The sequence below is a fragment of the Mauremys mutica genome, chromosome 1 (genome assembly GCF_020497125.1).
Source record: "Mauremys mutica isolate MM-2020 ecotype Southern chromosome 1, ASM2049712v1, whole genome shotgun sequence".
NCBI lineage: Eukaryota > Metazoa > Chordata > Testudines > Geoemydidae > Mauremys > Mauremys mutica.
Window position 1 is genome coordinate 331,868,935 of NC_059072.1, and position 25,863 is coordinate 331,894,797.

Sequence of the window (25,863 nt, forward strand, 5' to 3'; positions counted from 1 at the left end):
ACTTAGGGTATGGCTACACTGGCGAGTTGCAGTGCTGGAAAGCCTCCACCAGCGCTGCAATTAGTAAGTGGCCACACCTGCAGGGCACTTCCAGCGCTGCAACTCCCTGGCTGCAGCGCTGGCCGTACACCTCACTCAGCATGGGGAATAAGGATTCCAGCGCTGGTGCTGCAGCGCTGGTCATCAAGTGTGGCCACACACCAGCGCTGTGATTGGCCTCCAGGGTATAAGGTGTATCCCAGAATGCTTTTATAAATTACTCTTTGTTTTGTTATGCAGCCTCTCTTTGTTTTGTTATGAACGAGCTCCGATCCAAAAATCCCCTCTGTTTCACTCCCTCCCTGCTTGCCTCTCATTTTATTGTTTACAGCCAGGTACAGATGATTACAGCAAACAGGAGCTCTGTTTGTTTTTTAGATAAGCAACGAAGCTCCGATCGGAGCTCGTTCATAACAAAACAAAGAGAGGCTGCATAAAAAAACAAACAGAGCTCCTGTTTGCTGTGATCATCTGTACCTGGCTGTAAACAATCAAATGAGAGGCAAGCAGGGAGGGAGTGAAACAGCGGGGAGTCGTGTTGGCTGCAGGCTGTTTGCAATTAAGAGTTAAGACTAAGGGGTCAGAAACATGTTCTGATTTTTCAATGCAGGAAGCTAAACACACAGTGTTGGCTCCAAAAATCCCCTCTCTCTTTCCCCCCGCTCCCTGTCACACTAGACCCCACTCCACCCCCCTCTTTTGAAAAGCACGTTGCGGCCACTTGAACGCTGGGATAGCTGCCCATAATGCATCACTCCCAACAGCGCTGAAAATACTGCAAATGTGGCCACACACCAGTGCTGGTAGCTGTGAGTGTGGCCACACACCAGCGCTGGCCCTGCACAGCTGGATGACCAGCGCTGCAAACCGTAAGTGTAGCCATACCCTTAGGTTAGCGTAACTCAGTCTCTCAGGGATCTGAATTTTTACACCCAAGTGGCATAGCTAAGTCAACCTAAGTTTTAGGTGTTAACCAAGCTTTACCCAAATAGCTCAACAAAAAATACAATTTGAAGCCTGAATTTGGTAGGAGACATTTTCCCTCAAGTCCTGACACCTCACGAATGAGTACAGCATCTATATGGACGCAGTTCAGAGGACATACAAATATGGCTTTGCAGTGTGACTGCTCATATTTGGGCCAGGCCAGGTGGATGCTCACATCTACGGTACCGGGACTCTCTCAGGGTATGCTGTCTTTTAACCCAGGGGTCCCCAACCTTTTCAGGACCAGGGACCGGTCATGCCTGCGGAGGGAGCGCTCGTCCCACGGCTCGGGTAGACCTCCCGCAGGCGTGCCTGCGGGAGGTCCACTGGCTCCGGTTGAGCTGCCGCAGGCATGACTGCGGACGGTTCGCTGGTCGCGCGGCTCAGCTGGACCGCCCGCAGGCATGCCTGCGGCAGCTCAACCGGAGCCGCCGGACCTCCTGCAGGCGTGCCTGCGGGCGGTCCAGCTGAGCCGCGCGACCAGCGAACCGTCCGCAGTCATGCGTGCGGCAGCTCAACCGGAGCCCCGGGAGCAGCGGACCTCCTGCAGGCATGACTGCGGAGGGAGCGCTCGTCCCGCGGCTCGGGTAGACCTCCCGCAGGCACGCCTGCGGGAGGTCCACTGGGTCGGTTCGCGGCCCGGTTTGTAAGAGGCCGCGGACCGGGGGTTGGGGACCCCTGTTTTAACCCATTGCACTGCATTAAAGAGACAAAGGGACTGTGTTTCCAATAGCCTTCCATTTTATCCACTAATTCAGAAATCCTTAACTAGAAGACTAAGAAAATGGATCCACATCCTAAACGAATCAAAGATACTATAGACACTACGGAAGCAACAATTTCTTCTTATATAAGGACCGTCCAGGGGGATTCCCTACACTTAGGAGATTAACAAGCAGCAGTGGTGGGAATGTCTATGAGGAGTACTAGTTGAAAAGTGATTACTGGAATGCACTGTCAAATTAGTTATCAGAGATACAAAAAAACTGATGACTGCATAAAAGTATACAGAATTCCAAGCAGCAGCCTTTCAAATCTAAATAGGAGACACTGATCAGGCAGAGGCAGAGGCAGACCTACATAAATGTTCTCTAATCACAACTAGTGGCTAAACACCTACCAGACTACAGGAGTCAAATACTGTAGTCTGACCCTCTTGGAGGCTTTGTTTTTAAGTGGGATAAAATGTTAGATATGAAGAATGCCATCTTTAGAGAGATGGTACAGGGAACAGTTTTACAAACATTTAAAGGTGGCCCTCATGAACTATATTTAGATGATTTAATGGAGATGATTCATGCACCATACAGAATACACAGACCAACCTTTTTTAGAAATTCTTTAGTGCTAGCAAAAGCTGGAGATCTACGCATAAGATGATGAAAAGGTGAAATTGCAGCCAAGTAGACTCTGACAGAGCTCAGAGACATGTGACTATTCCAAATGCAGTGGAAGATGAACAACTGTCTTTGAGTCTAGAACAGGGGTGGGCAAACTTTTTGGCTCAAGGGCCACATGGGCGTTGTGAAACTGTATAGAGGGCTGTGCAGGGAAGGCTGTGCCTCCCCAAACAGCCTGGCCCTCACCCCCTCCCACTTCCTGCCCCAATTGCTCCCCTCAGAACGCCTGACCCATCCAACCGCCCCCTCCCGGGACCCCAACCCCTATCCACACCCCCACTCCCTGACAGCCCCCCCCACTCCGGATTCCCACAGCTATCCAACCCCCTCCCATTCCCCGTCCCAACTGCCCCCGCCAGAACCTCCGCCCCATCCAACCACCCCCTGCTACATGACTGTCCCCTGGGACCCCCTGCCCCTTATCCAACTCCCCCCCCCCCAGCCCTTACCATGCTGCTCAGAGCAGCAGTAGCTCGCAGCCTCGCCACCTGCGCTGCCCAACAGGAGCAGCGGGCCAGAGCTCTGGTGCCGCATTGTGGCTGTGGGGGATGGGAGGCAGTGGGGGAGGGGCCAGAGGCTAGCCTCCCTGGCCGGGAGCTCAGGGGCCAGGCAGCTCATAGCAGTACCGGGTGCAGGCCGTGATTCAAGATGAGATTCTCTGGGCTGACACTGGGCAGACTTTCATCCTGTCAGCAACAGCAATAAACAACTGCATTGACTTATGGAATGGCTTTGTTCTATCAATGTAGAAGGTCACTGCCAGTCTGATGTCCAGGGTACGCAGCCTGTGTTCCTCCTCCGTCACATGTGGCTTTGGACAAAGGACTGGTAAGTAAACGTCTTGACCACTGTGGAACTGGGAGACGACCTTGGGCAGAAAAGCCGGATGCAGACGCAGCTGGACCTGGTCCTTATAGAAGGTCTGTGGCTCTGAAGTGAGTGCCCTGATCTCGGACTAAGTTATAGCGACCAGGAAGGAAACCTTCCAGGAGAGAAGCAGGAGGGAGCAGGAAGCCAAGGGTTCAAAGGGGGACCTATGAGCCTCGACAGCACAAGATACAGGTCCCAAGTGGGAACCGGGTCCCAGACATGCAGGTAAAGGCGCTCCAGACTTTTCAGGAACCGCGCCGTCATGGGATAGGTGAAGACCAATCAGCCTTGAAACAGAGGATGGAACGCCACAATGGCCGTCAGGTGTACCTTGATCGAAGACAGCAACAGACACTGGAACTTAAGGTGCAGTAAATAGTTCAGTATGTCCTGCAGCAGGTCCTCTTCAGCACGAATGTGTTGGTCTGAGGCTTAACATGTGAACCACTTCCACTTTGCCACATATGTTGCCCTGGTGGACGATTTTCTGCTGCCCAGCAGGACCTGTTGGACATCAGCGGAGCACTCCCGTTGGTCCATATTCAGCCACACAGCAGCCAAGCTGCCAAGTGCAGCAATGCCAGGTTCGGACACAGCAGATCCGGCCGAAGAGGTAGCTGCATTGGGGTGGCTGCCAAAAGACTCAGCAGCATGCCCAACCAGTCTTTAAAAGGCCACGCTGGGGCTATGAAGATAACAGATGATATGTCTTGCTTCATCTTCACCACTATCTTGTGGATCAACAGTATTGGCAGGAAGGCGTACATCAGCGCTCCCGATCACAGAATCAGGAAGGCATCCGATAGAGAGCCCTTGTCCCTGCCCTGCAGAAAACAGAGCACATGACACACTGTTCTGCCTGGATGCAAACAAGTCCACCTGGGGAGCGCCCCCCACCTGCAGACAATTAGGCTGACAACCTTTGGATGAAGCGACCATTCGTGGTGAGATGAGAAGGTCCTGCTGAGGCAATCCAACACGACGTTCCTGGTTCCAGGCAGGTGGGTGGCCACTGGATGAATGACATGCCGCACAAGCTGAGTGCCTCCTGACAAAGGGCCAAAGACCTGGTGCCACCCTGCATGTTGACGTAATACACTGCAGCTGTATTGTCCACTAGGACCTGCACCACCCTGCCCTTCAGGTGGCACCCTCAAAATGATTGCTTCTGGGCGCCTGGGTATTTGGCAGCCCCAGGCTAGGCTGACGAGCAGGAGGACAAAGGGCGACAATGATAACAACTAAAACTAGCGTCCCTTCTCCTTGTAGATCCCTGAGAAGGTTGCCAGGCGTTGGTGGCGGCTGGAAGGGCTTTCTGGCGGATTGCGGCATATGCATGCCCAACGAGCAAAGGGTAGCCCTGGTGTCCTTCAACACGTGCAGCCTGGCGACTGTTTGATCTGAGAACAGACTAACTCAGGCTTGCCATCTGGAACCAGGAGCTGCGTCACATGACCACCACCAATGCAAGCACCCTTGCCACTGAATCCATTGTGTCCCATACCATCCGCAGGGAACATCTCATCGCCACAGTACTCTCCTCCACCACGGTGCCAAACTCTTGGGCCAGACCCCGAGGGAGGGATTCCTGAAACTTTAAAACCGTCCCAGAGATTAAAATGTACTGGCCCAGCAGGGCCTGATGGTTCGCCACCTGGAGTAGCAGGCTGGCAGTTGAATAAATTTTTCTCCAAAATAAATCAATTTTTTAGCCTCCTTGTTTCTGGTAGGGACGTGCTTATCTTTTTCATTGGCCTCAGATACAACAAGTGAGCCCGGGGATGCAGGGCTTTGAAGTGGAGCCCTGAGCTGGAGCGCAGAGCAGCTCTGGAGCAGCGGAGCTGCAGGTTTTTGCCTGGAGCTGGAGCAGAGCCGGAGCACAGCTCCAAAGCCCTGCGGGAATGGGTGGGTATAAAGATATTCTAAACCTTTGGCCAGCACAAAGTACTGTTTCTCGGCCTGTTTCAAGGTTGGCGGGATGGAGCGGGGGGCTGCCACAAGGCCTTGACTATCTTAAGGACCCCCTCATGTACAGCAGGGCGACCCAGGCGGGTGTAGAGTCTGAGAGGATGTTGAAGAGGGTGTCCTCCTGCTCTGCCATCTCCTGCACCTCGAGCCCCAAGTTCTTGGCCATGTGCTGGAGAAGGGCTTGATGTTCCCTAAAGTCATCCGGTGGGCCCAGAGCCGGTGGGGCCACTGACCGATGCTCCACCACAGCCACCGAGGAGTGTTGCAAAGGAGGCATCGTCACAACTGGTACATCCAATGCACTTCAATAAGGCCACTGCACTGGCCACCGGCTGTGTTGCCATTGTGGTGCTGCAGCCAAGGGAGTGGGCTCCGGGAGTGCCCAAATCACGCTGATGAGACCTTGGCGATGGGCTAAACTGGCCCTCCGTATTTGAGGAACACGCTTCTGGTGACCAGGGAGGAGCCGTCGACGGCTGCATTTGCTTACTGGTCGTGGCTACTAGCAACCATTGCCCAGGTGTAACTAACCGGTAATGGTATCGTGGAGAGTGGTACCAGTGCCAGGGAGACCGGTGGTGGGACAGGGAACATTCCGACTGCACTGGTGATTGGGACGGATGCCTAGAGGACAACCGTAGAGAGAATGAGCGGTGCTGGGAATAGTAAGGGGAGTGTCAACCCCATGCCAGTGAGTAGCGCAGAGGGGATCTAGAAGTTTGCCTGGGCGACCTACGATGCAACTAGGACCTGCCGTGATTCCTGATGCGACAGTGAGGATCGACAACTTCTGTCCAACGATCACTAGTGTTTCCCCCGTCCCTGAGGTGTCTTTACAGCAGGCTTGCCCTCTTGGAGAGACTTAACCGGGTCCTGCGGCACCAGTCTTCATCGGAGCAGGTGGAGACCGGTGCTCTTTTTGTGTTTGGGGAGCCTGGGATGATGATGGTTCTGGCAGGAATGGGCATCCCATACTGCTCCCAGGAGTTGGTGGCGGATCTTTAAGGGGGCTGGGTGCCCCACCCGGAGAGGCATAATAGTATGGCTCCAGAGTAGCCCAGTGGCCTTGGTAAATGACCCCTGGGCCTTCTTGCTCAGTGCCAGGGAGTGCTTCTTGGCCTCCTTCTTCGGCACCGGCGATGGCAAATGGTGCTGGGAGGAGCCGGGTGCCAGCGGTTTGCTGCGACCAAGGCACTCAGTGCGACCTGATGGGGCGACTCGGAAGCCGAGCAGAAGGTGGATTCCATCAGGAGAGCCCTAAGGCAGATATCCCACTCCCTTTGGGTGCGGGGCCGAAAGTTTTTGCAGATCTGGTACCTCTCCTTAGTGTGCGACACCCCCAGCTGCTGTGGTGGGTCACTCACAGGCATAGGTCTGCTGCAGTCCAAGCAAGGTTAAACCCTGGAGACCAGGGCATGCCTCGCCTGGGGCAAAGTCCCACTAGGACCCTAACTATTAACACTTAACACAAACAAATGGCAACTATGTACAATGGCCCTAAGGCACGAAGTTCAGAATAGAGAAAGCACTAGCTCTTAGGAAGCAAGAAAGGCACTCGCATTCCAACTGACCACCACGAGCAGCAAGAAGGTACAGGAAGGGCAGTAGGGCCAGCAGCACCTGATATACGGCAGCATGAGTGCGGCACTCCAGGGGGCGCCACAGCCACCCCTACGGGTACCACTAAGGCAAAAAATTTTGACGGCCGTACACGTGGGCGTGCACACACCTAGAATGGAATCAACATGAGCAAGCACTCAAAGAAGTAGTTCACTCAAGCATAAAATTAAAGGAATTAAAATGAGTATATGTAGAGCCCTGTGCGGATATAAAATTTATATCCACAGAGCTGCAGGACTCTACCAGGAACCACAACATCATGTTTGGCTGCCTCTCACACAGTCAGTGCCCCACCTGGGCAGCTTCTCTGGCATGGCTGTACCGTCCCCATCCCCACCCACTGGTGCGGACACCTGCCAGTGAGCCTGCTGTCCCCTGATCGTGCTAGTGTGTGCAAGAGGCGTGCATGCTCCAGGACAGGAGGCACAGACCGCTGCGTGGAAGGGACTCCTGTCCAGGAGCGTGCAAGCTGCTTCCACACACTAGCACAACCAGGGACAGCTGCCGGTGAGCCTAGTGTCCATCCCACTGGGCGGGGCTGGGGATGGTACAGCCGTGCCAGAGAAGTGCCCGTGCAGGGCACTGGCTCTTGCGAGCGGTGGCCCGATGTGCTGCTGCTTTTGCTACTGCAGTTCCCAGTAGAGCACTGCAGCTCCCCCGATATCCACATCAGTGGATATAAATGGATCCGCGCAAGGCTCTAAGAAAAAATTGTGCCCCATCTCTCTAGCATAGTAGGCTCTTATATTCAGCTATTAGTGTTTCTATTCCATTTAAAAAATCTGAACAAATTTGAAACAGACTATGCATTAACAAACATATCTAGTTTTTGTTAAATGAATGGTCACTCTTACAATTACTATTATTATTTTATAAACACCCATGCATTTCACTTAATTGCATTTGTAGAGCTTCCTTCTGCATGAGCATCTCTAATACATGACCTGGAACCTTTTCAAACTGGTACTTTAGAGACATCTCCAGAAAATCTGAAATCCCTTACAGAGTTTGGAAGAGATTGGGCTTAAATTGCAGCAAGGGGGGGTTAGGTTGGACATTAGGAAAAACTTCCTATATGTCAGGATCGTTAAGTACTGGAATAAACTGCCTAGGAAGGTTGTGGAATCTCGGTCATTGGAAGTTTTTAAGAAACCTGTCAGGAATGGTCTAGTTATTATGTAGTCCTGCCTTGTGTGCAGGGGATTGGACTTTTCAAGATCCCTTCTAGTGCTACACTTCCACGATTCTATTCCCTTGCAAGTCTGAATGCAACTGACAGCTCTGAAATGTGTCTGCACTCCAAAGCCCATGGGAAGATGTAAGGGAATGGTTAACTCTTGGAGATCCTGCAAACAAGCTTACTTACCAAAGCAGGACTTGACAGAGGTTATATTCCAGAACTGATTACTTAAGTATCTGACTCAAAACAACATGTTTTGTATGCACTGTTCTTTTCCTTTAATCTTTACTCTCAGCTACCTTCACTGCCCCCACTTCTCATCTCCATCTACTATTATATCATCTTCTGCACAGCCTCATCTCTTTTTAAATTACTTCACTTTACCATTTATAACATGCATATGCAACTTCTAGGTAAAAGTGTGTTATTTAATGAATGACAAATTCAGAGACTGTATGAAGATACCATCCAACCCCTTACGTAGAAGGGCTGAGTGATAGCACGGACCTAAACAATATACTGGTTAATTTTTGTATATCAGAATGAATGCCTTAAACTGCATTCAATATTTTAATTTTAATAAAAAGGCACTAACAATAGCTAGATGAAGGGACAGTTGAGAGGACCTCATATTAAAAGAGCCACAATGGAACTAAGCATTTGTCTATAATCACAATAATCGCTTTGCTTTTATGTTTAAGTCCTTTCCCCTTCCTTTTATAGGTTTTGTCTTTTCAGTTAGCTCCTGCCTCAGAGAGCTTATACCCTCTTACTATCTGTATGGTCTGCACCTAACAAAATGGATCAGTGCCTTTAAGCACTACTGCAACATAACCACACTAAAAACAACAGTCTTTAATTACCAGATAATATTACTTCACATAGAAGAACGAATCACCAATTTATTTTCTACGACCTTAGATACACCTTAAGAGTAGCATTTTCCGGTACAGCCAAATTTTAAAAAAACGGAAAAATAGTTAGTGATGCTAGAAGTATCTCTCACAAGACCCAAAATAGGACTTAGCAGCTACCCTCTCCCCAAAACTTCAGGCTAAGGAAAATACTGATCAAATGCATGTTTTGATTGCTGAGTGAACACTAGTTATTTTTAGCCAGCTATTAAATAAGCAACATGTACAAGCACATATTGCAATTGTATGTTTGTTTGTTTTCCTCATTTAAAGAATTATGCAAACACACAAGCAAACTAGTTATGGCTCTTGGCGAACAAAAACTATGAACTTAACACGCAACATTCCAAATAAACCTGAATGAAATTTTATAAGAGCTACAATCTATCCCTATATGACCCTGGGTATCATAAAACAGACCTGAAATCAATGGCACAGCACGGAAGCCCACAGCGTTTCTAGCTGAGGGGCACCAAAACTCTTACTGCATGTACCCAGAGTTCCAAAACATAGGCCAAAACATAGGCCTAAAACATAGGTCACTCTAGCTATGTTGTTCATGGGGTGGCAAAAATGCATACCCCTAAGAGGTGTAGTTAAGCACACCTAAGCCATAATATAGACATCATTAGGGTGATGGAAAAATTATTACATTATCCTAGCTACTGCCTCTTGGAGTAGATTTACTACAGTGATTGAAAAAACCCTTCCATCGCTACGAGTGTCTAAGGGAGCATACTGTAATCCCCCATATTCATCATTTTCATATAATCGTGATCTTGCATATAAAGCATGCCTTGTAAGGTATCAGGGGAAAGGTTATGATCTGCTGAAAGTCATTTCCTCTATCTATAGATGTGTATCATTAATACATATGAAGTTATGAGAATTGTATTGTATGGTGGTCACTAAAGCATGCTGTAAGTTGGGGAATCGACCAGATATTAGCTCCCCAGAGGCAACAGCAAGGAAAGTAAACAACACCCTGGCGGGGTGACAAACAACCCATCAACAACCATTGTTCAGCAAGGGAGCTACAATGCAATGACTTACCTGCATGAGGCCACACCAAGGGAATTGCTCAACCTTGCTTGGACAGACTCAGCAATGCCCCCCAGACATGCCTGGACTTGTGCTCCCCAAACACATGGACTGAGGATATAAAACAGACAGAGTGGACACATACTGGGCCCTTCTCCTGCCCCCACTTTCGCTGCAAGCAACTAAGATCCTGAGAAGAAGACAAAACTCCAACAGAGGAGAATGGCCCAGGTTTAAGAAACAAGCCTGTATATTAAGGACTGTAATATCCAGTGGGGTGAAAAAAACTGCTTAATCTAGCTGCTGCTCAGTCTAATAGGGTTGAGAGTTTAGACTGCGTGCTTACATTTTATGTTGGTAACCACTCTGACTTTTTGCTTATCACTTAAAATCTATCTTTGTAGTTAATAAATCTGTTTGTTTATTCTACCTTCAGCAGCGTGTTTGGTTTGAAGCGTGTCAGAGACTCCCCTTGGGATAACAAGCCTGGTACATATCAATTTCTTTATTAAATTGACACACTCTTATAAGCTTGCAGTGTCCAGCGGGCATAACTGGACACTGCAAGACGGAGGTTCCTAGGGTTGTGTCTGGGACCAGAGATATTGGCTAGTGTCATTCGGTTGCACAATCCAAAGAGCAGCTTATATGCTAGAGGCTGTGCATGAACAGCCCAGGAGTAGGGGTTCTGACAGCAGAGCAGTGTAAGGCTGGCTCCCAGAGTAGAGGATTGGCATGACCTAGCAGATCACCAGTCCAGATAACACTAGAGGGGAACATCACACAAGGATCTAGAGGTCATAATGGATCACAAGCTAAATACGAATCAACAGTGTATAACTGTTGCAAAAAAAGCCAACATCATTCTGGGATGCGTTATCAGGAGTGTTGTAAGCAAGACACGAGAAGTAATTCTTCTGCTCTACTCTATGCTGATTAGTCCTCAACTGGAGTATTGTGTCCAGTTCTGGGCACCACATTTCAGGAAAGATGCAGGCAAACTGGGGAAAGTCCGGAGAAGAACAACAAAAATGATTAGATTTAGAAAACATGACCTTTGAGGGAAGATTGAAAAAAAATGGGTTTATTTAGTCTGAAGAAGAGAAGACAGAGGAGACACAATAACAGTTTTCAAGTACATAAAAGATTTTTATGAGGGAGAAAAATTGTTCTCTTTAACCTGAGGATACGACAAGCCGCAATGGTCTTAAATAGCAGCAGGTTGGCTTAGGTTGGACATTAGGAAAAGCTTCTTAACTGTACAACAGGGATCTCAAACTCAAATGACCACAAGGGCCACATGAGGTCTACTGCATCGGCCCGAGGGATGCATCACTGACACCCCCACTGTCAGTGCCCCCGGCCATGCCCCCACTCCACCCCTTCCATGAGGCCCCGCCCCTGCCCTGCCTCTTCCCACCCCTTCCCTGCCCCTTTCCACCCCCTTCCCCAAAGTCCCCACCCCAACGCTGCCCCTTCCCTGTCACCAGGGGGTGCAGGAGGTGTGCAGGGTGCAGCAGAGGGATCAGGGCAGGGAGTTGGGGTGTGGGGTGCAAGAGGGGTTAGGGGTGCATCAGGGGTGAGGGTGCGGGTGTGGCAGAGGGCTCAGGGCAGGGAGTTGGGTGCAGAAGGGGTGCGAGCTCCGGCCCAGCACTGCTTACCTAGAACAGCTCCAGGGTGGCAGCGGTGCGCATCAGGCAGGCTCCTGGCTCTGCGCCGCGCCAGGAAGCAGCCAGAACCACGGCCCCTGGGGGAGCGGGGGTGGGCACAGGACTCCGCTGCTGCTCCTCCAGGTACCTCCCACGAAGCTCCCATTGGCCATGGTTCTCTGTTCCCGGCCAATGGGAGCTGCGGGGGGCGGTACCTTGAAGCGAGGCAACGCAGGAGCCCTCTGCCTCCTCCCCCCTCCCCTCTGGCCCGAAGGGACGTGCTGCCAGCGCTTAAGGAAGCAGCGCGGGGCTCGCAGCGCCACGGGGGGCAACTCCGGCCTGCGGGCTGTAGTTTGCCCACCCCTGGCCTGGAGGTAGGCAGAGGGGCCGAGGAGCTTGGCGGGCCGCACAGAACAGCCCCACGGGCCGTGTGTTTGAGACCCCTGCTGTACAGGGTGACTAAGCACTGGAATAAATTGCCTAGAGAGGTTGTGGAATCTCCATCATTGGAGATTTTTAAGAGCAGGTTAGGCAAACACCTGTCAGGGATTGTCTAGATAATGCTTAGTCCTGTTATGAGTGCAGGGGACTGGATTAGAAGACCTCTCAAGGTCCCATCTAACCCTGATTCTACACTTCAGTGCTACAACGACACGGCCTGTAGTGCTTGTAGCGTAGAAATACCCCAAGGCTCAAGTTGAGTACTCTTGGAGTTCTCTTTTCTGAACCCCTTATAGATCATTCTGAACACCTCTTTTTGTGGCGATGACAGACTACTAGTGTTATTTTTAACAGTTTTTGTATCTGATGCAAATTTAGTCATCTATAAGAAACAATATCTTAAGAGTTTTTACTGAGTAACATTTGTGACTCCCTCAGGCAATCAGTAACATACCAGTAGTTAACTTGTGTTTAGAAAGTTTTAAAATCCTGTTGCATTCTCCCCCACCATGCCCCTCACTTCACTTTAGCAAAGCAAGCAATTAAAGATACCTTAAATGAGCAAAACTTTGCACAGCAGAGGGTCTGAACTCCTACTGCATTATGACTGCAGGGTGGAGGAATCAATTACAACTGACATGCAAACTCTGACTTGCTCAGCAACTCTGTATAAACAAATTGCAGCCTGGAGCAAGAACTACATAAATAGCTGCACTTCTATAATGTTCTCTTCAGGGTACCAATACAACCCTAACAACAAAAGCTGAGAAGCCACCCCATAATTTTATGTTTTTAAATTAAAGAATCATGAGGTCTTTCAAACAGCATTACCACATGTGACTAAAATTTGATTCACCAAGCTTCGAAGTAAGAGATCAAATAGATATCTTTATTTTCCATAACAAATCAGAGCTGATCAAGTATAGGTCCCTTCAGAGGCATATTAATGAATGGAAGTATCTTTGAGTAGAAGGATTTTAGAAACTTAATTCTAAGACTTCATATGGTCCAGTTACTGAGACACTACAAAGTGAAACGGTGACTAAATTATCAAGATATTGTGAAATGGCAAATAGGGTTTTTTCAGTGATTAGTCATTTATTAGTGCCAGAAAACGTGCAGACCATCACCAACATCTTACAAAGAAATGTTAAATTTACAAACATTCCCATTACCTTACAATTACTTGAGCCTAACATCCTAGAGAGTTATAATATTTGTTTTCTTTGAAAGAGAGCAGATTATTTTGTAATTTAGAAAACAACCAGATTCAGATTTATTACTGATCTTGTAGGATGACGTATGTGCTGCATTAAAACACAGTAAATTTGCTGCTTTTGAAAGGTCAAATTCAACAAAGACAGCACTAGGCTTCCATTCTTCCCAGCGAGCTGCTCTTGCAAGATGCTGAGCACCATTGACACTTTGGAGTCCAAAGAACTCACCACCTTACAGGATCAAACCCACTTGGAATTTAAATCTATGCAAGTAAAACAGGTTTTATCCAGTAGGCCACGAAGTCTAGAAACAAAGTCTCTCTTAAAAGTGACCTGCAAAAAGGGGGGGGGGAAGGGGGGGATTCCCCCAAACCACCAATTTGGATGCTTTATTGCTTCTTATAATATATAAGGCAGGCATGTCGGATTTTTTTTTTAAATAGTTCTTTAAAAAGAGAGGAAAAGGAATGTGTTTCTTTTTACTTTAGAAATACCACAAATGTTAAGTCTTACCTTTCCTTAGCTTTGCTGGATGAGTCGGGGCTCTCAGAGATGTATATAGTGAGTGTTCTCAGCCACTGACTGAAGGAGAAGAGGTGTTGAACCCTTGACAAATCTAGTCTAACTATTAAACCTAGAAGGTGTTAATAAAAACAACCCACTCAATTTTATACAGTCTGAATAAAAACGAATCTCCAGCTCAATCAGGTTTACCTTCTTTGGAACTTCTTGTAATCTTACTAGCTCTCCAGCCAGCCAGAGTCCTCCAAAATCAAACAGAGAAACTTTCAGACCTTTCACCACATTTAAAAAACCCAGAAGACTTTCTGTAGTTCACCTTGAAGACTAACATACAAAACTTAACAGTGCATCTTTATACTGCTAGCTGACCAGCAGGTAGCATTCACAATGGCAAGAAAAGAATCTCATGGAGAAGTAAAAACTCCTAAAGGAGGGTATGTAATTTTCATGGACTTTTTTTAAAAACTGTTTATGGAAGAGACTAATCAAAGGGTGGTTTGTTTTAACATTGTCTTCAACTCTAATAGGCCATCAGTTTAAAGTAGTAAGAAGGTGGTGAAAATAAAATGGAAAGGGAAAAAAAACCTTCTACTTAAATTGCTTAGTTTTCTAATTACCAGGCCAACCAAACTTCCTCTAGCTCTAATATGTAACACTGTTTCCCCTCAGATTTTTAGTGAAAGGTGGAATGCCAGCACTTAAAACTACCTAAAGTTTATGTTAATGTTTACAGAGCACTTTGAAGTTGGAAAGTGCTATTAAATGGTCTCACTACAAAATGGAGACGTCTAAAGTAAAGTATTTTATTGTTAAAGGGTGAAATTCACCTTGTCTCACCGGCCAATACAAGACTCTATGAACTGCTAAACCCCAGGTAAGGTTTGTTTTTGGAGTATGCTAGGATTCATAGTAAATAGTGCATATTGTGGAAGAGTCTTGCAAACTGTGTGTGGGGGGGTGGTGTCACGTTTCAGTCATTACATCACATTTCCCAGTACATAGTCATTTTCGATACTTCACTGTGCAGATTACAATGGTTGTCCTGAAGTTACAAACTGGGGACTGAAAAGAGCTAGGCTGCCACACAGAACAATGCCATGCCAGTGGGACACTGCCATCTTCTCTACATTTTAGTGCTTGATCTAGTCCAGTTTTAGGTGTTCCAAACAAAAAGTCTTCCACTACTTCTCTTAGGAAACTGTTTCACATTCTAACAGACTTTACTTTAAGTTTTTCATCAATATCAACCTTTAATTTTCCTTTTCTTAATGTCATCCTACTACCCCCAGAAATATCCCTTTCTATATCCCTACTGGTTTACTTTTCTTACCAAGAAACTCCATCTCAGCTATATAACCCATATGAGGCTTTTAGAAAACATTTTATCATGTCATAAATGTCTAATTTTACAATATATTCCGAAGAAAAAAAATATTTAACATTTCAGTTCCAACAGTTAATGAGAAAGGAAAAGGCATCCCTGAAGAAACATTATTTAAATAACTCTAATGTGGCTACACACACTGACTCACAAAGCCCTCCATAAATCAGAACCCTTTGCAGATAAACAAGCAATAGTAAATTACCTTTACTTGACTCCACTATAAAATAGTTCAGCACCAGTTTTGACTACCCAACATCAGAGTAATAATCCACAACCAAACTCTCTACTAACACTGATGTAATCTTTTATCAGACAGCGTGCCAGAGTCTAAGCAAAAGGGTTCTGGTGTCTCAGTATGACACAGAACAGTCTTATTAATGAAATTAAAGCAAAGGCCAAAATTGTTTTGAAGACAAAGATTTGTTTCCTTAGTAACTGGCATTGCTGACCTGCAGTATACTAGGAATGATTTTACTTCACAAGATAGCCATTAAATTAGCATCTAGATTTTATACAGTAACTTAAAAAAGGCTATGTTTGCCTGAAACCTAGCCCAAAGTAGGCGAGTTAAAAACCAGCTGGTGTTTCAGTTATGCTTGCCCCAGCCTTAAAATGTGAGCTTGAATTCATGAATGTATCTTTAAAGAGGCTAGGAAACAATGTTAAACCTTAATCTTACAGGCTTCAAACTCCTGAATCCAGTAAAAACTGCCAGCATTGCTTCTGGTACTAATTTGCACACAAAAAGCCAGAGTACAAATCAAAACCAGTTTAGAATATTTTTACTTCCAACACAGCAAAAATATGTTTACTAGTCACCACTTTCATAACAGAGCATTACAACGTCCCATAAATTAAATGCTTAACACCAAACAGCTCCATACCTGACAAGTTTCAAAGTATATCTTTTAAACAAACTGAACTTAATTTAAAAAGCATTGTTTGATAAAATATGTTCAATCATTGTGTGGCATCTTAACTTTCCAACACTTAGGCTCCACCTAAGAGTTTTGTTTCATATTAATTTAACCCAAATTTGTCAGATTACTCCTGAGAGGTGTGAGCAATGACACAACCACTGCTGATTATGAAAGTGCATATTCATCCATAGACAAACATGTCCTGATGGCATCTAGCCTAGGTATTTTACATGTGCTACTTGCATATGCCTCCCGTGCAGACTTCCTGCATTCAACACGGTATTATTTTTAGAATTTACAAGAGGAAAATAAACCTTGATTTATTCAAGTTTTAGGAATTAAACATCCTTGTGTGAAAGAGGATTTTTATTCCTTACACAAAAAAGGTCACTATTAATGGGGGAATTCACCAACTTAAATATTTATTATATGTTTTAGCCACTTGAGATTTCCTAACATAGTAATGGCAAAACAAATTAGATTTTACAACATAGAAAGAGCTGCGGACCCACAGCTTCAAGGGGTTAAACTAAATTCAATTACATCATTTGGATTTTTTCCTAAACTATGAAGGGAAACGTATCACAGGATCTGAATACATGTAGAAAGAAGGAGAAATCTTTATTTTTGGCCAACAGTATTCTAACTATTCACTTCTCTCTTTTTAGGGGAATCTGAGTGAATTTCAGCTTTGATGTGAAAGCATACTAACTGCCTATGGTTAAATACTATGTTAGCTTCCACAGTTCATCTTGTACTCCAATCCTGACATAACATCCTTGCTATACCATTATTTGCCTCACCTGGCAACTAATTATGTCTGTGATACGTAGAGATGACTATTCAGAGGTAAGCTAGGATCAATCATCTTGCTTCACTTCACCTGTGACCCAATTCAATCCCTGAGGTAAAATGTTTTAAACACACATCTAGTGTCCATAATGGGTTTACTTTTCCTCAAAAAACATTACTGGCAACCAATGTAAGTGAATAAAGTAAATTGATACCTGCTTTGTTCCACTCAGTATCAATTATGTAAAGTCATTAATTAGTGTGCAGCATTCATAAATCAGGGACATTGAACGATAAATTCGTTCTAAGTACCAAAGATTTTAAATAGGCTTGATGAATAATTGCAGTTAACTCACGTGATTAACTGAAAAAAAATTAATCACGATTAATTGTACTGGTAAACAGAATACCAATTGAAATTTATTAAATATTTCTGGATTTTTTTCTACATTTTCAAATGTATTGATTTTATTATGTGCTCACTTATTTTTGATCAAAAATATTTGCACTGTAAAAAACAACAAAATAAACAGTATTTTTCAATTCACCTCATAACAGTACTGTAGTGCAAACTTAGAAATGCAGATTTTTTTTATTACATAACTGCACTCACACAAAACAATGTAAAACTTTAGAGGCTACAAGTCCACTCAGTACTGCTTCTTGTTCAGCCAATTGCTAAGATAAACAAGTTTGTTTACATGGAAGGGGGATACTGCTGCCTGCTTCTTATTTACAATGTCACCTGAAAGCGAGAACAGGCATTCACATGGCACTTTTGTAGCCAGCACTGCAAGGTATTTACGTGCCAAATATGCTGAACATTTGTATGCCACTTCATGCTTTGGTCATGTGAACGCCTGTTCTCACTTTCAGGTGACATTGTAAACAAGCAGCGGGCACCATTATCTCCTGCAAATTGTAACCAAACTTGTTTGTCTGAACAAGATGTAGGACTCGGTGGACTTGTAGGCTCTAAAGTTTTACATTGTTTTGTCTGAGTGCAGTTATGTAACAAACAAAAACAAAAAAAAAAATCTACATTTCTAAATTACTCTCATGATACAGAGATTGCACTACAGTACTTGTATGAGATGAATTGAAAAATACTGCTTGTTTTTTACAGTGCAAATTGTTAATCAAAATTTAAGTGAGCACTCTACGCATTGTATTCTGTGTTGTAATTGAAACCCATATATTTGAAAATGTAGAAAATATCCAAAAATATTTAAACAGTATTCTATTATTAACAGTGCGAATAATCACAATTGATTTTTTTAATTGCGTGAGTAAGCACAGTTAATTTTTTTTAAATCGCTTGACAGCCCTAGTTTAAAACTCTTAAATCTTAATGTTATTGCTTTACTTCTTATGGACGGGAGAAGAGATGGGTTTTATGATGGGATATGTGATGAAGGCTGCCACTAATGAGGAGACAGTGAAAATGCTACCACTTACCAATAATGCTTAATATAAAAAAGAATAATGTTGTAATTAGTAGCTAATACTACTATTACTTGAATGGCAACTTCCAAATTGGCATCCTTTTGTTAATTTACAGCTATTATATGTTTGATGGGTTACAGATTATTATCCCTCCCATGCTGTGAACCAGAGGAGTAGTAAACAATTCAACTATCCTTTTTCCTAGCCTCTGAGAATGATAGAGGAGGGATAGGATGGTTAGAAGATTTATACCAAACTTTTGTTTGCCTTTAAGGAGAGTTCAAGAACCTAGCAAATAAAAAATGCTTCCCTGGTGGCAACACTTGTTCCCAGAAAACTTGGTGCGACAGTACTTGAGCAACCAGGGCATGCAACAATTTTTCTTCATAAATGCATCAGTGTCTCTTTCACTGCATGAAAGTCTGATTAACCCTTTAATAAGCAGTCCCCTTCTAAGAACTGTATCAAACTTTGTAACTACTGTTACTGATACTCACAGCCTCTTTAAGACTTCCCATTAGAAAACACTGATAATTGACAAATTAATGCTACAAGTGATAATTTGTGTTTGTTAACGTTACAATATATTTTAAATCAGAGTAACGCCAATTGAATACAAAGCTGAACTTAAATTCAATTTGGGGAACCCAAAATGTGAGCAATATTATTAAGAAATTAAAAACATTTTCTTTTTAATCTATATTAAAGCAAGATTACATTGTTCTTCAAATAATATCAAAGGCAGTTTTACATCAGTGCTTCAAGGGGATTTTAAAGTTGTAGATTTACATATTAAAAAAAAATGAAAAGAGTTTTGCTTTTCACCCTTAACGCTACTTAAAGAAAATGGTAGTAATGTGATCTCATTATTGTTCTAAAATATGCTCCTATAGTTAAACACGGGGAATTGCATCCCTTCAAGGTACATGCACAGCTCCTATTAAGGTTAATGGGAGCTGTATTCACAACTGCTGAGCCTTGCTTCCCATACAGCATTAATATCTGGCTCTCAATGAGGGCCTGCCCCGGTGCTCATTGAAGTCAATGGAGTGATAAAGTCCTCATTGAAGTCAATACTTATCAGGCCCCTACAAACCACAAACGTTATTCTTCCGAAAATAGAAATTTGGAGTACGAAGTCCTTTTAAAATTATATAAATGAACAACCAATGAAAAAATATCAGTGTGAATCCCCAAAAGCGTATCTATTTTAATTAAGATTTTTTTCCAGGGGGCCATCACAATTCATTGTAATTTCACAATTTGATACCAATTGTCCAGTTTTCCTTTGGAACAAATGGAAATTTATAAAAGGAAAACACATTTAAAATGCTTTATTCATATTTCCATGAGATGTAATGTTAGTTTGCATGGTCTTTATTATCTTAACTTTTTTTTATACAGTACTACAAAAATACTGCATATGGCAGACTATTCAACACAGGGATACTATCAGTGCTCTTGCATTTTCTTTTTTGAAAGCAGTGAGGTATTGTGTGTCATTCTTTCCATTGATGCCCACCCACTGAGCTTAGTGCAAGTTCTTTACAGAGCATTAAAGACATACTTTCATCTTTCTCCCAGCTCACTCTCAAGACAAATAGACAGACTTGCCCTTCCCCCCAAATATGGACATACTCTGTGCAACTGCAGTTTCAAAATAATTTTGCAGCATCAATATCACAGAGAAATATTAAAGGCTTTTCATTTTTAAAGGATAAAGAAGTCATCTTATTGTATATAATACTATTTTCCAAAACAAAGAAATGTAACTCATCAGGAACACACACAAGTTAAGAATTTTGAAATGTAACACACACAAGTATATTTCCTTCTTTTAGATATCCGAGTTTGTTGTGAAGTTAGCTAATATAAATGTGGTTTTTTTTAATCTTGGGGAAGCTGGCTGATATACAATGCATCATAAACACTAAGAAAACTTAAAAAAAATAGTCAGGAATCAATGTTGTGAACATGAAATTAAGTTTTTATTTGTACTCTGGCTTACATATAGCTCAGTAGAGTGAGTAGTAAAAATGTCAACTGCTTTTTAATAGCACGAGTATAAAAAAAATAGCCTAAACCTATCATAAGCGGTAGTTACAATTTTAGTCTCCAACAGTACCATTCATTTAATGTCAGAATGAACCTGAGCTGTGTACTGAGCAGGGCGAAGAACTTCAGAGAAGCTCCATTAATTATGTTGCTGAATACGTACTTCATCTGTACACTAAGGTACTACATTCAATTTAATGTCACCTTGGATCCAAATAGATCAACAAACATTTTCTGGCCCAGAAAACTCAGATCAGTTCTTCCTTGTTTTTGTATAAGTGCTGAGGAAGAATGGGAGAGAAATGTAACAGCAGTGTCAATCACTTTATTAGGTCCTTTACCTTTCTATATTACAAATCACATAAAAGCAAAGAATCAAGCTGCACTTTGTTTTAAGGGCCTTTAGTTCCATATTAGATCAAATTACCTGAATCAATCCCTAACTCTGTACAGAACATGTAAGAAATACACAGCTAGTAATAACCCATCTGATAAGAGATCTTACAAAAGGTTAATGGTAATGATAAATATCACTGAAAACCAACTTAGCTTTATTCAGGAAGTCATAGAACACTTCATAAAGACAATAGGAAGCTGTTGACAAACTGCGTGGAAGAACTGCTTCCTGCAGGAAAAGCAACTACAAGACAGCTGGACTGAGCAATAGCAGTTTCCTCACGCGGGGAGAGGGGAAGGGGTATTACACCACTTTTGTAGGAATTAAGTGGACTGTGTTGTATGATTTAAAATAGGCCAGTGTTGAATATAAAATAAGCAAGTCACACCAGAAATTACATCTAACATACGGATTTGCCCTTTTGAAAAGCGTTGACTGCTATTACTGCAGCAAAGCATTTTATCTCTTGCCCAGAGGTTGAGCTGGTAGCCCCCCTTCATAGTTCATTGAAATGTCAACCTACCACTGGCCAACAGGAAGTGCTTCAAAAGCCATGTGATTGACACACTGACCAATTATGCAATCTTTATTTTATATTCAGTCCATTCTGAAACACTCCTGCTCTGCGTGATAATATTGTGCAGGCTAACATCTGACTACTTACTAAGGAGGCAAGACTTATTTTACCACTGATGAACTCTAGCTACATTTCACAGAAGTTTGCAGCTTTAATGAAGTATAAATGCTACCACCCATGACAGGAATGTGTTTGCCTCACAGCTCTAACTCTGCTTCAATTACACTATAGAATAATTATGCTAATAAAACTCCTCTTTATAATGGTGATATGAATATTAATGAAGTATTGGACCACTACATATTGGGCAGAAATTTAAACTTACACATGAAGTTTAAATGATGATGCTGAAATGGACTACTGATGTTGGGATTTCAACACTGGATCTTAACTCAGAATATCCCAGACTGATACATGAGTACAAGAGTTGGTCATTATAACATTTAGCTATTTTGGGTCATTTTCTCACATGCCTCTCCCATTGTGAAAATTGTTGCATTTGCAGTTCTTGATCTTTTCATCAAAGGAAATTTCCATACTGTATTTAATCGTCCACAGGATAGACAGTTGAATTTAATTTTTTTATATATTGTATAATTTAAGCACTTTTTTATTTTTCTCTAAGTTGCACAAAATAATGGGTTTTAAACTTTTTTAAATTTGTATCCATTTAAATTTTCACAGTTGTGTGAAATTATGAAGAGTAAGACAATGGGGGTCAAAACGTTAAAACTTTTAACCGTTAAAACACAACTGTCATCATATGTCAAAATATACAAAGTAAATATCCTTAAATAAAAACTTTTCCCCCCCCCAAGCAGCACTTTTTTTTACTTTTCCTATCCGTAAATTTGAATCATCATCACAGGAAATATCTGTCTTTGTTTTGGATGTGTACGGTGAAATCTATGTTTATAAACATTTATACATAAAAAACTAGTCCTTCCAAGCATATGTATAGGGTGTACTACGATAACCAACACCACTGGGCTGACTAACAACTGAAGATATGTCTAATACTTTCACCTATTCTGTATAAATGTACAGTACTTCTATTTACCAATTTACCAGAAAGGAACTTGCTTTCATGGAATGGCTTCTGAATGGGGCAATAGGAACAAAAAGCAACAATACCAAACTAGTGAAGAGGCTGAATACCTGGAAGAGGGGCCAAAACTCTGCATATTGTAGAGGGAACCACTTATTCAAACAAAAATTGCTTACAGATTCCAAGGCCAGAAGAGAACATTGTGATCATCTAGTCTGATCTCCTGTCTAACACAGGCCAGAGAACTTCCCCAAAATAACGCCTACAGCATATCTTTTAGGAAAACATCCATTCTTGATTTTAAAAATTGTCAGCAATGAAGAATCCACCACAACCCTTGGTAAAATGTTCCAGTGGTTAATTACCCTCGCCGTTAAAAATGTATGCCCTGTTTCCTGTCTGAATTTGTTTAGTTTCAACTTCCAGCCATTGGATGATGTTTTACCTTTTTCTGCCAGACTGAAGAAAAAAATTATTAAATATTTTTCCCCTTATCACAGAATCATAGAATATCAGGGTTGGAAGGGACCTCAGGAGATCATCTAGGCCAACTCCCTGTTCAAGGCAAGGCAAGACCCATCCCCAGACAGATTTTTACCCCAGTTCCCTAAATAGCCCCCTCAAGGATTGAACTCATGACTCTGGGTTTAGCAGGCCAATGCTCAAACCACTGAGCTATCCCTTCCCCCCGGAATCAAATCAACCCTTAATCTTCTGAACAGATTGAGCTCCCTGAGTCTATCAGGCATATTTTCTAATTCTTTAATCATTCTTGTGGCTCTTCTCTGAACACTCTTCAAATTATCAACATTCTTCATGAATCTGGACCCCCAGAACTAGACACAGTATTCCAGCAGCAGTCACACCAGTGCCAAATACAGAGATAAAATAACCTCTCTTCTCATACTCAAGATTCCCCCATTTATGCATCCAAGGATCAACAAGCCCTTTTGGCCATAGCATCACACTGAGAGCTCATGTTAAACTAATTATCCACAATGACCCTCAAATCTTTTTTCAGTCACTGCTTCCCAGAACAGAGTTCTCCATCCTGTAAATATGGCCACATTCTTTGTTCCTAGATGTATATATTTATATTTAGCTGTATTAGAGCACAAAAGTCATATTAACAGCAAAAGTCTGGATACACTTACTTATGTTTTGAGAAAACTCAAAGTATAAATAGACAAATTGCCAGTTCAAATCAGCTTCCAGGACCTATACATGTGTTCTATCTAAAGTTCAAAATAACTGTTCTAAGAAAACTTCTGAAATATACATTAGCTTGTGCTAAAAGGAATTCTTCAAAGAAATTCTTTACTGTATGTTTTTGAAATATCCAAAGTGTTTCACTGGTACTCAGGTTATAAAGATAACACAGGTAATTCTGAACTGCAATGAGGCTTGTGGGCTACACCTGTAGACAGTGTTACAAGACCTATTAGGGACAACAAATGCTGATCTTCAAGTGTGAACAGAGCCTTCTGAACTATCCTCATCAGACTTTCCCAAAGCACAGAATCACCCAAGGAAAGTAGAAAGAAAACAGCCTATTAAGCTGTTGAAAATCTCCCCAGGTCAGCATGTGAGCCAGCAGGGAGAGGTTCAAAAAGTACAGCCTTTATTTTTCTTCCTAACAACCTGGTTTGTTTCCACTCTTTTCCCCTTCAAGACACATCCTTCACAGCTAGCAGCTCTTTCAATCATTTACTTTGGATGTCTGCTTGAGAACAAACGACCTTGCTCATGCAGATGAGTTTGCCAGACTTGTGTGTACTTTCCAGTCTCAGGCTCTTTATTGTTCTTGCTGAAACCTGACCCTTTGAAATGGATACCAGGACACCAAGAAAGGACAAAAAAGGAAACTTGCAGAAAAAAGGAAAAGATTTTCTGTAGTAATAATGAAACTGTAGAAAAGCTTTCCAAGATCAAATCCTTCCCTCTGCTTTCACCTGAATGAGCATAATTAAAGAATCAATTATAAAAGTGTATTTAAGTGTAAAGACATTTTGCATCTCTTATAAAGCAATAAAACCCTTTCTATAAAATTGAAATAGTCAACAATTACTAAAAATAGTAAGAAACACTAGCAATTGCGCAATTTTAAATCCATTACATTTGATCTGAATTAGCAGCCTGTTGTGTTTGCAGTTTTGCCCTATTATATAAGCTAGTTCGTAAGAATTAAAGTAGTACAGTAAAAAAAAACAGTTTTGATCTAATTTCAGAATTTATGTTGAGCTCTTCAAGACCCAGTGGGAAATAGTCTCTGCTAGTGTAAACTTGCCGCCTAATTCCAAAAAGTTCAAAGGTGCAATGCCAATTTACACCAGCTGAGGATCTGGCCTACCATGTATTATTCAGTTACATCGACAAAAATCAGAGCTACATACTCTTTGGCTACTGCCTATTTTTAGGTTCTTAACGCAGAATAATCTCCCAAAGAATTCAGGCTTGAATACTTTATTTTGGTAAACATGACAGAGAAGTTTACAATAATCTTAAAGCGAGCAAGGTATGACTACGCATATGCTTTATTTGGTTCAAGTAAACTATGATTTTATATATATATTATGCTTTATTTTCCCTAAATTCAAAATGGCAAATAATGGGCTACTTGGAGCCTTCCAGTTTAAAAAAAATGCTAAAAATAAGTAAAAGAAAATGCTAAAAATATAGTCCAAGTATTTGAGGGCCAATTATATGTCGTGGTGCTCACTCTTTCAGAAAGGAGGATAGGCTCCTGCTGCTTTAGAAACTACACCTAAAAACACTCCCTAATGGATTACATATCACACTGCTGGCATATGTAAGCTCTTGCCAGTTATAGAAGAGGGTATACTAATTTCAGTACAGGAAAAAAGCCATATGTGCATGAGTAAGGAGCAATTTTCAAGAATTTTATGAATTTTCCCTCTCAAGCCAAACAATGTAAATTAATTTAAAGAACAATAAACTCCAACCCTGTAATCAGATCCACGTGCCAATGGACTCCGCATGGGCACAGGAGTCTGCATGCATGGATCTGAATGCATAATCAGTGCCTATATCATTGCACTTTGAAGAATTAGATCAATCCTTTACTCCTCTCACTACAATATCTGCGCCAAAGTTACTTAACATTTTTAACATCCATTTTATAGCAATTTGTGTGACGTTTCCATTTATTTTGACCTGAAGGAGAACTTTATGCAATTCAAAATATCATTATATACATTCAAGTGATTTTTAAAACACAAACACAGAAAACAACCACATCATATTTAAGACAAACGAAGAATAAGACATATTTAAAACACACAGGATTTTCATAAGACCTGAACACACACATCTCCAATTGAAGTCAATGGGAAATGCAGGTGCTCAGTACTATTGAAAATCATGCCCTATAGTTTT

The 25,863-nt window shown here is 42.7% G+C and overlaps 1 protein-coding gene across 16 annotated transcripts in view; it reads right to left on the reverse strand.

The window, feature by feature from the left end:
• The window catches only part of YAP1 (Yes1 associated transcriptional regulator), a 180,127-nt gene that overhangs the window by 115,408 nt on the left and 38,856 nt on the right, over nt 1-25,863 (reverse strand). The gene's annotated exons all lie outside the window — the stretch shown is intronic.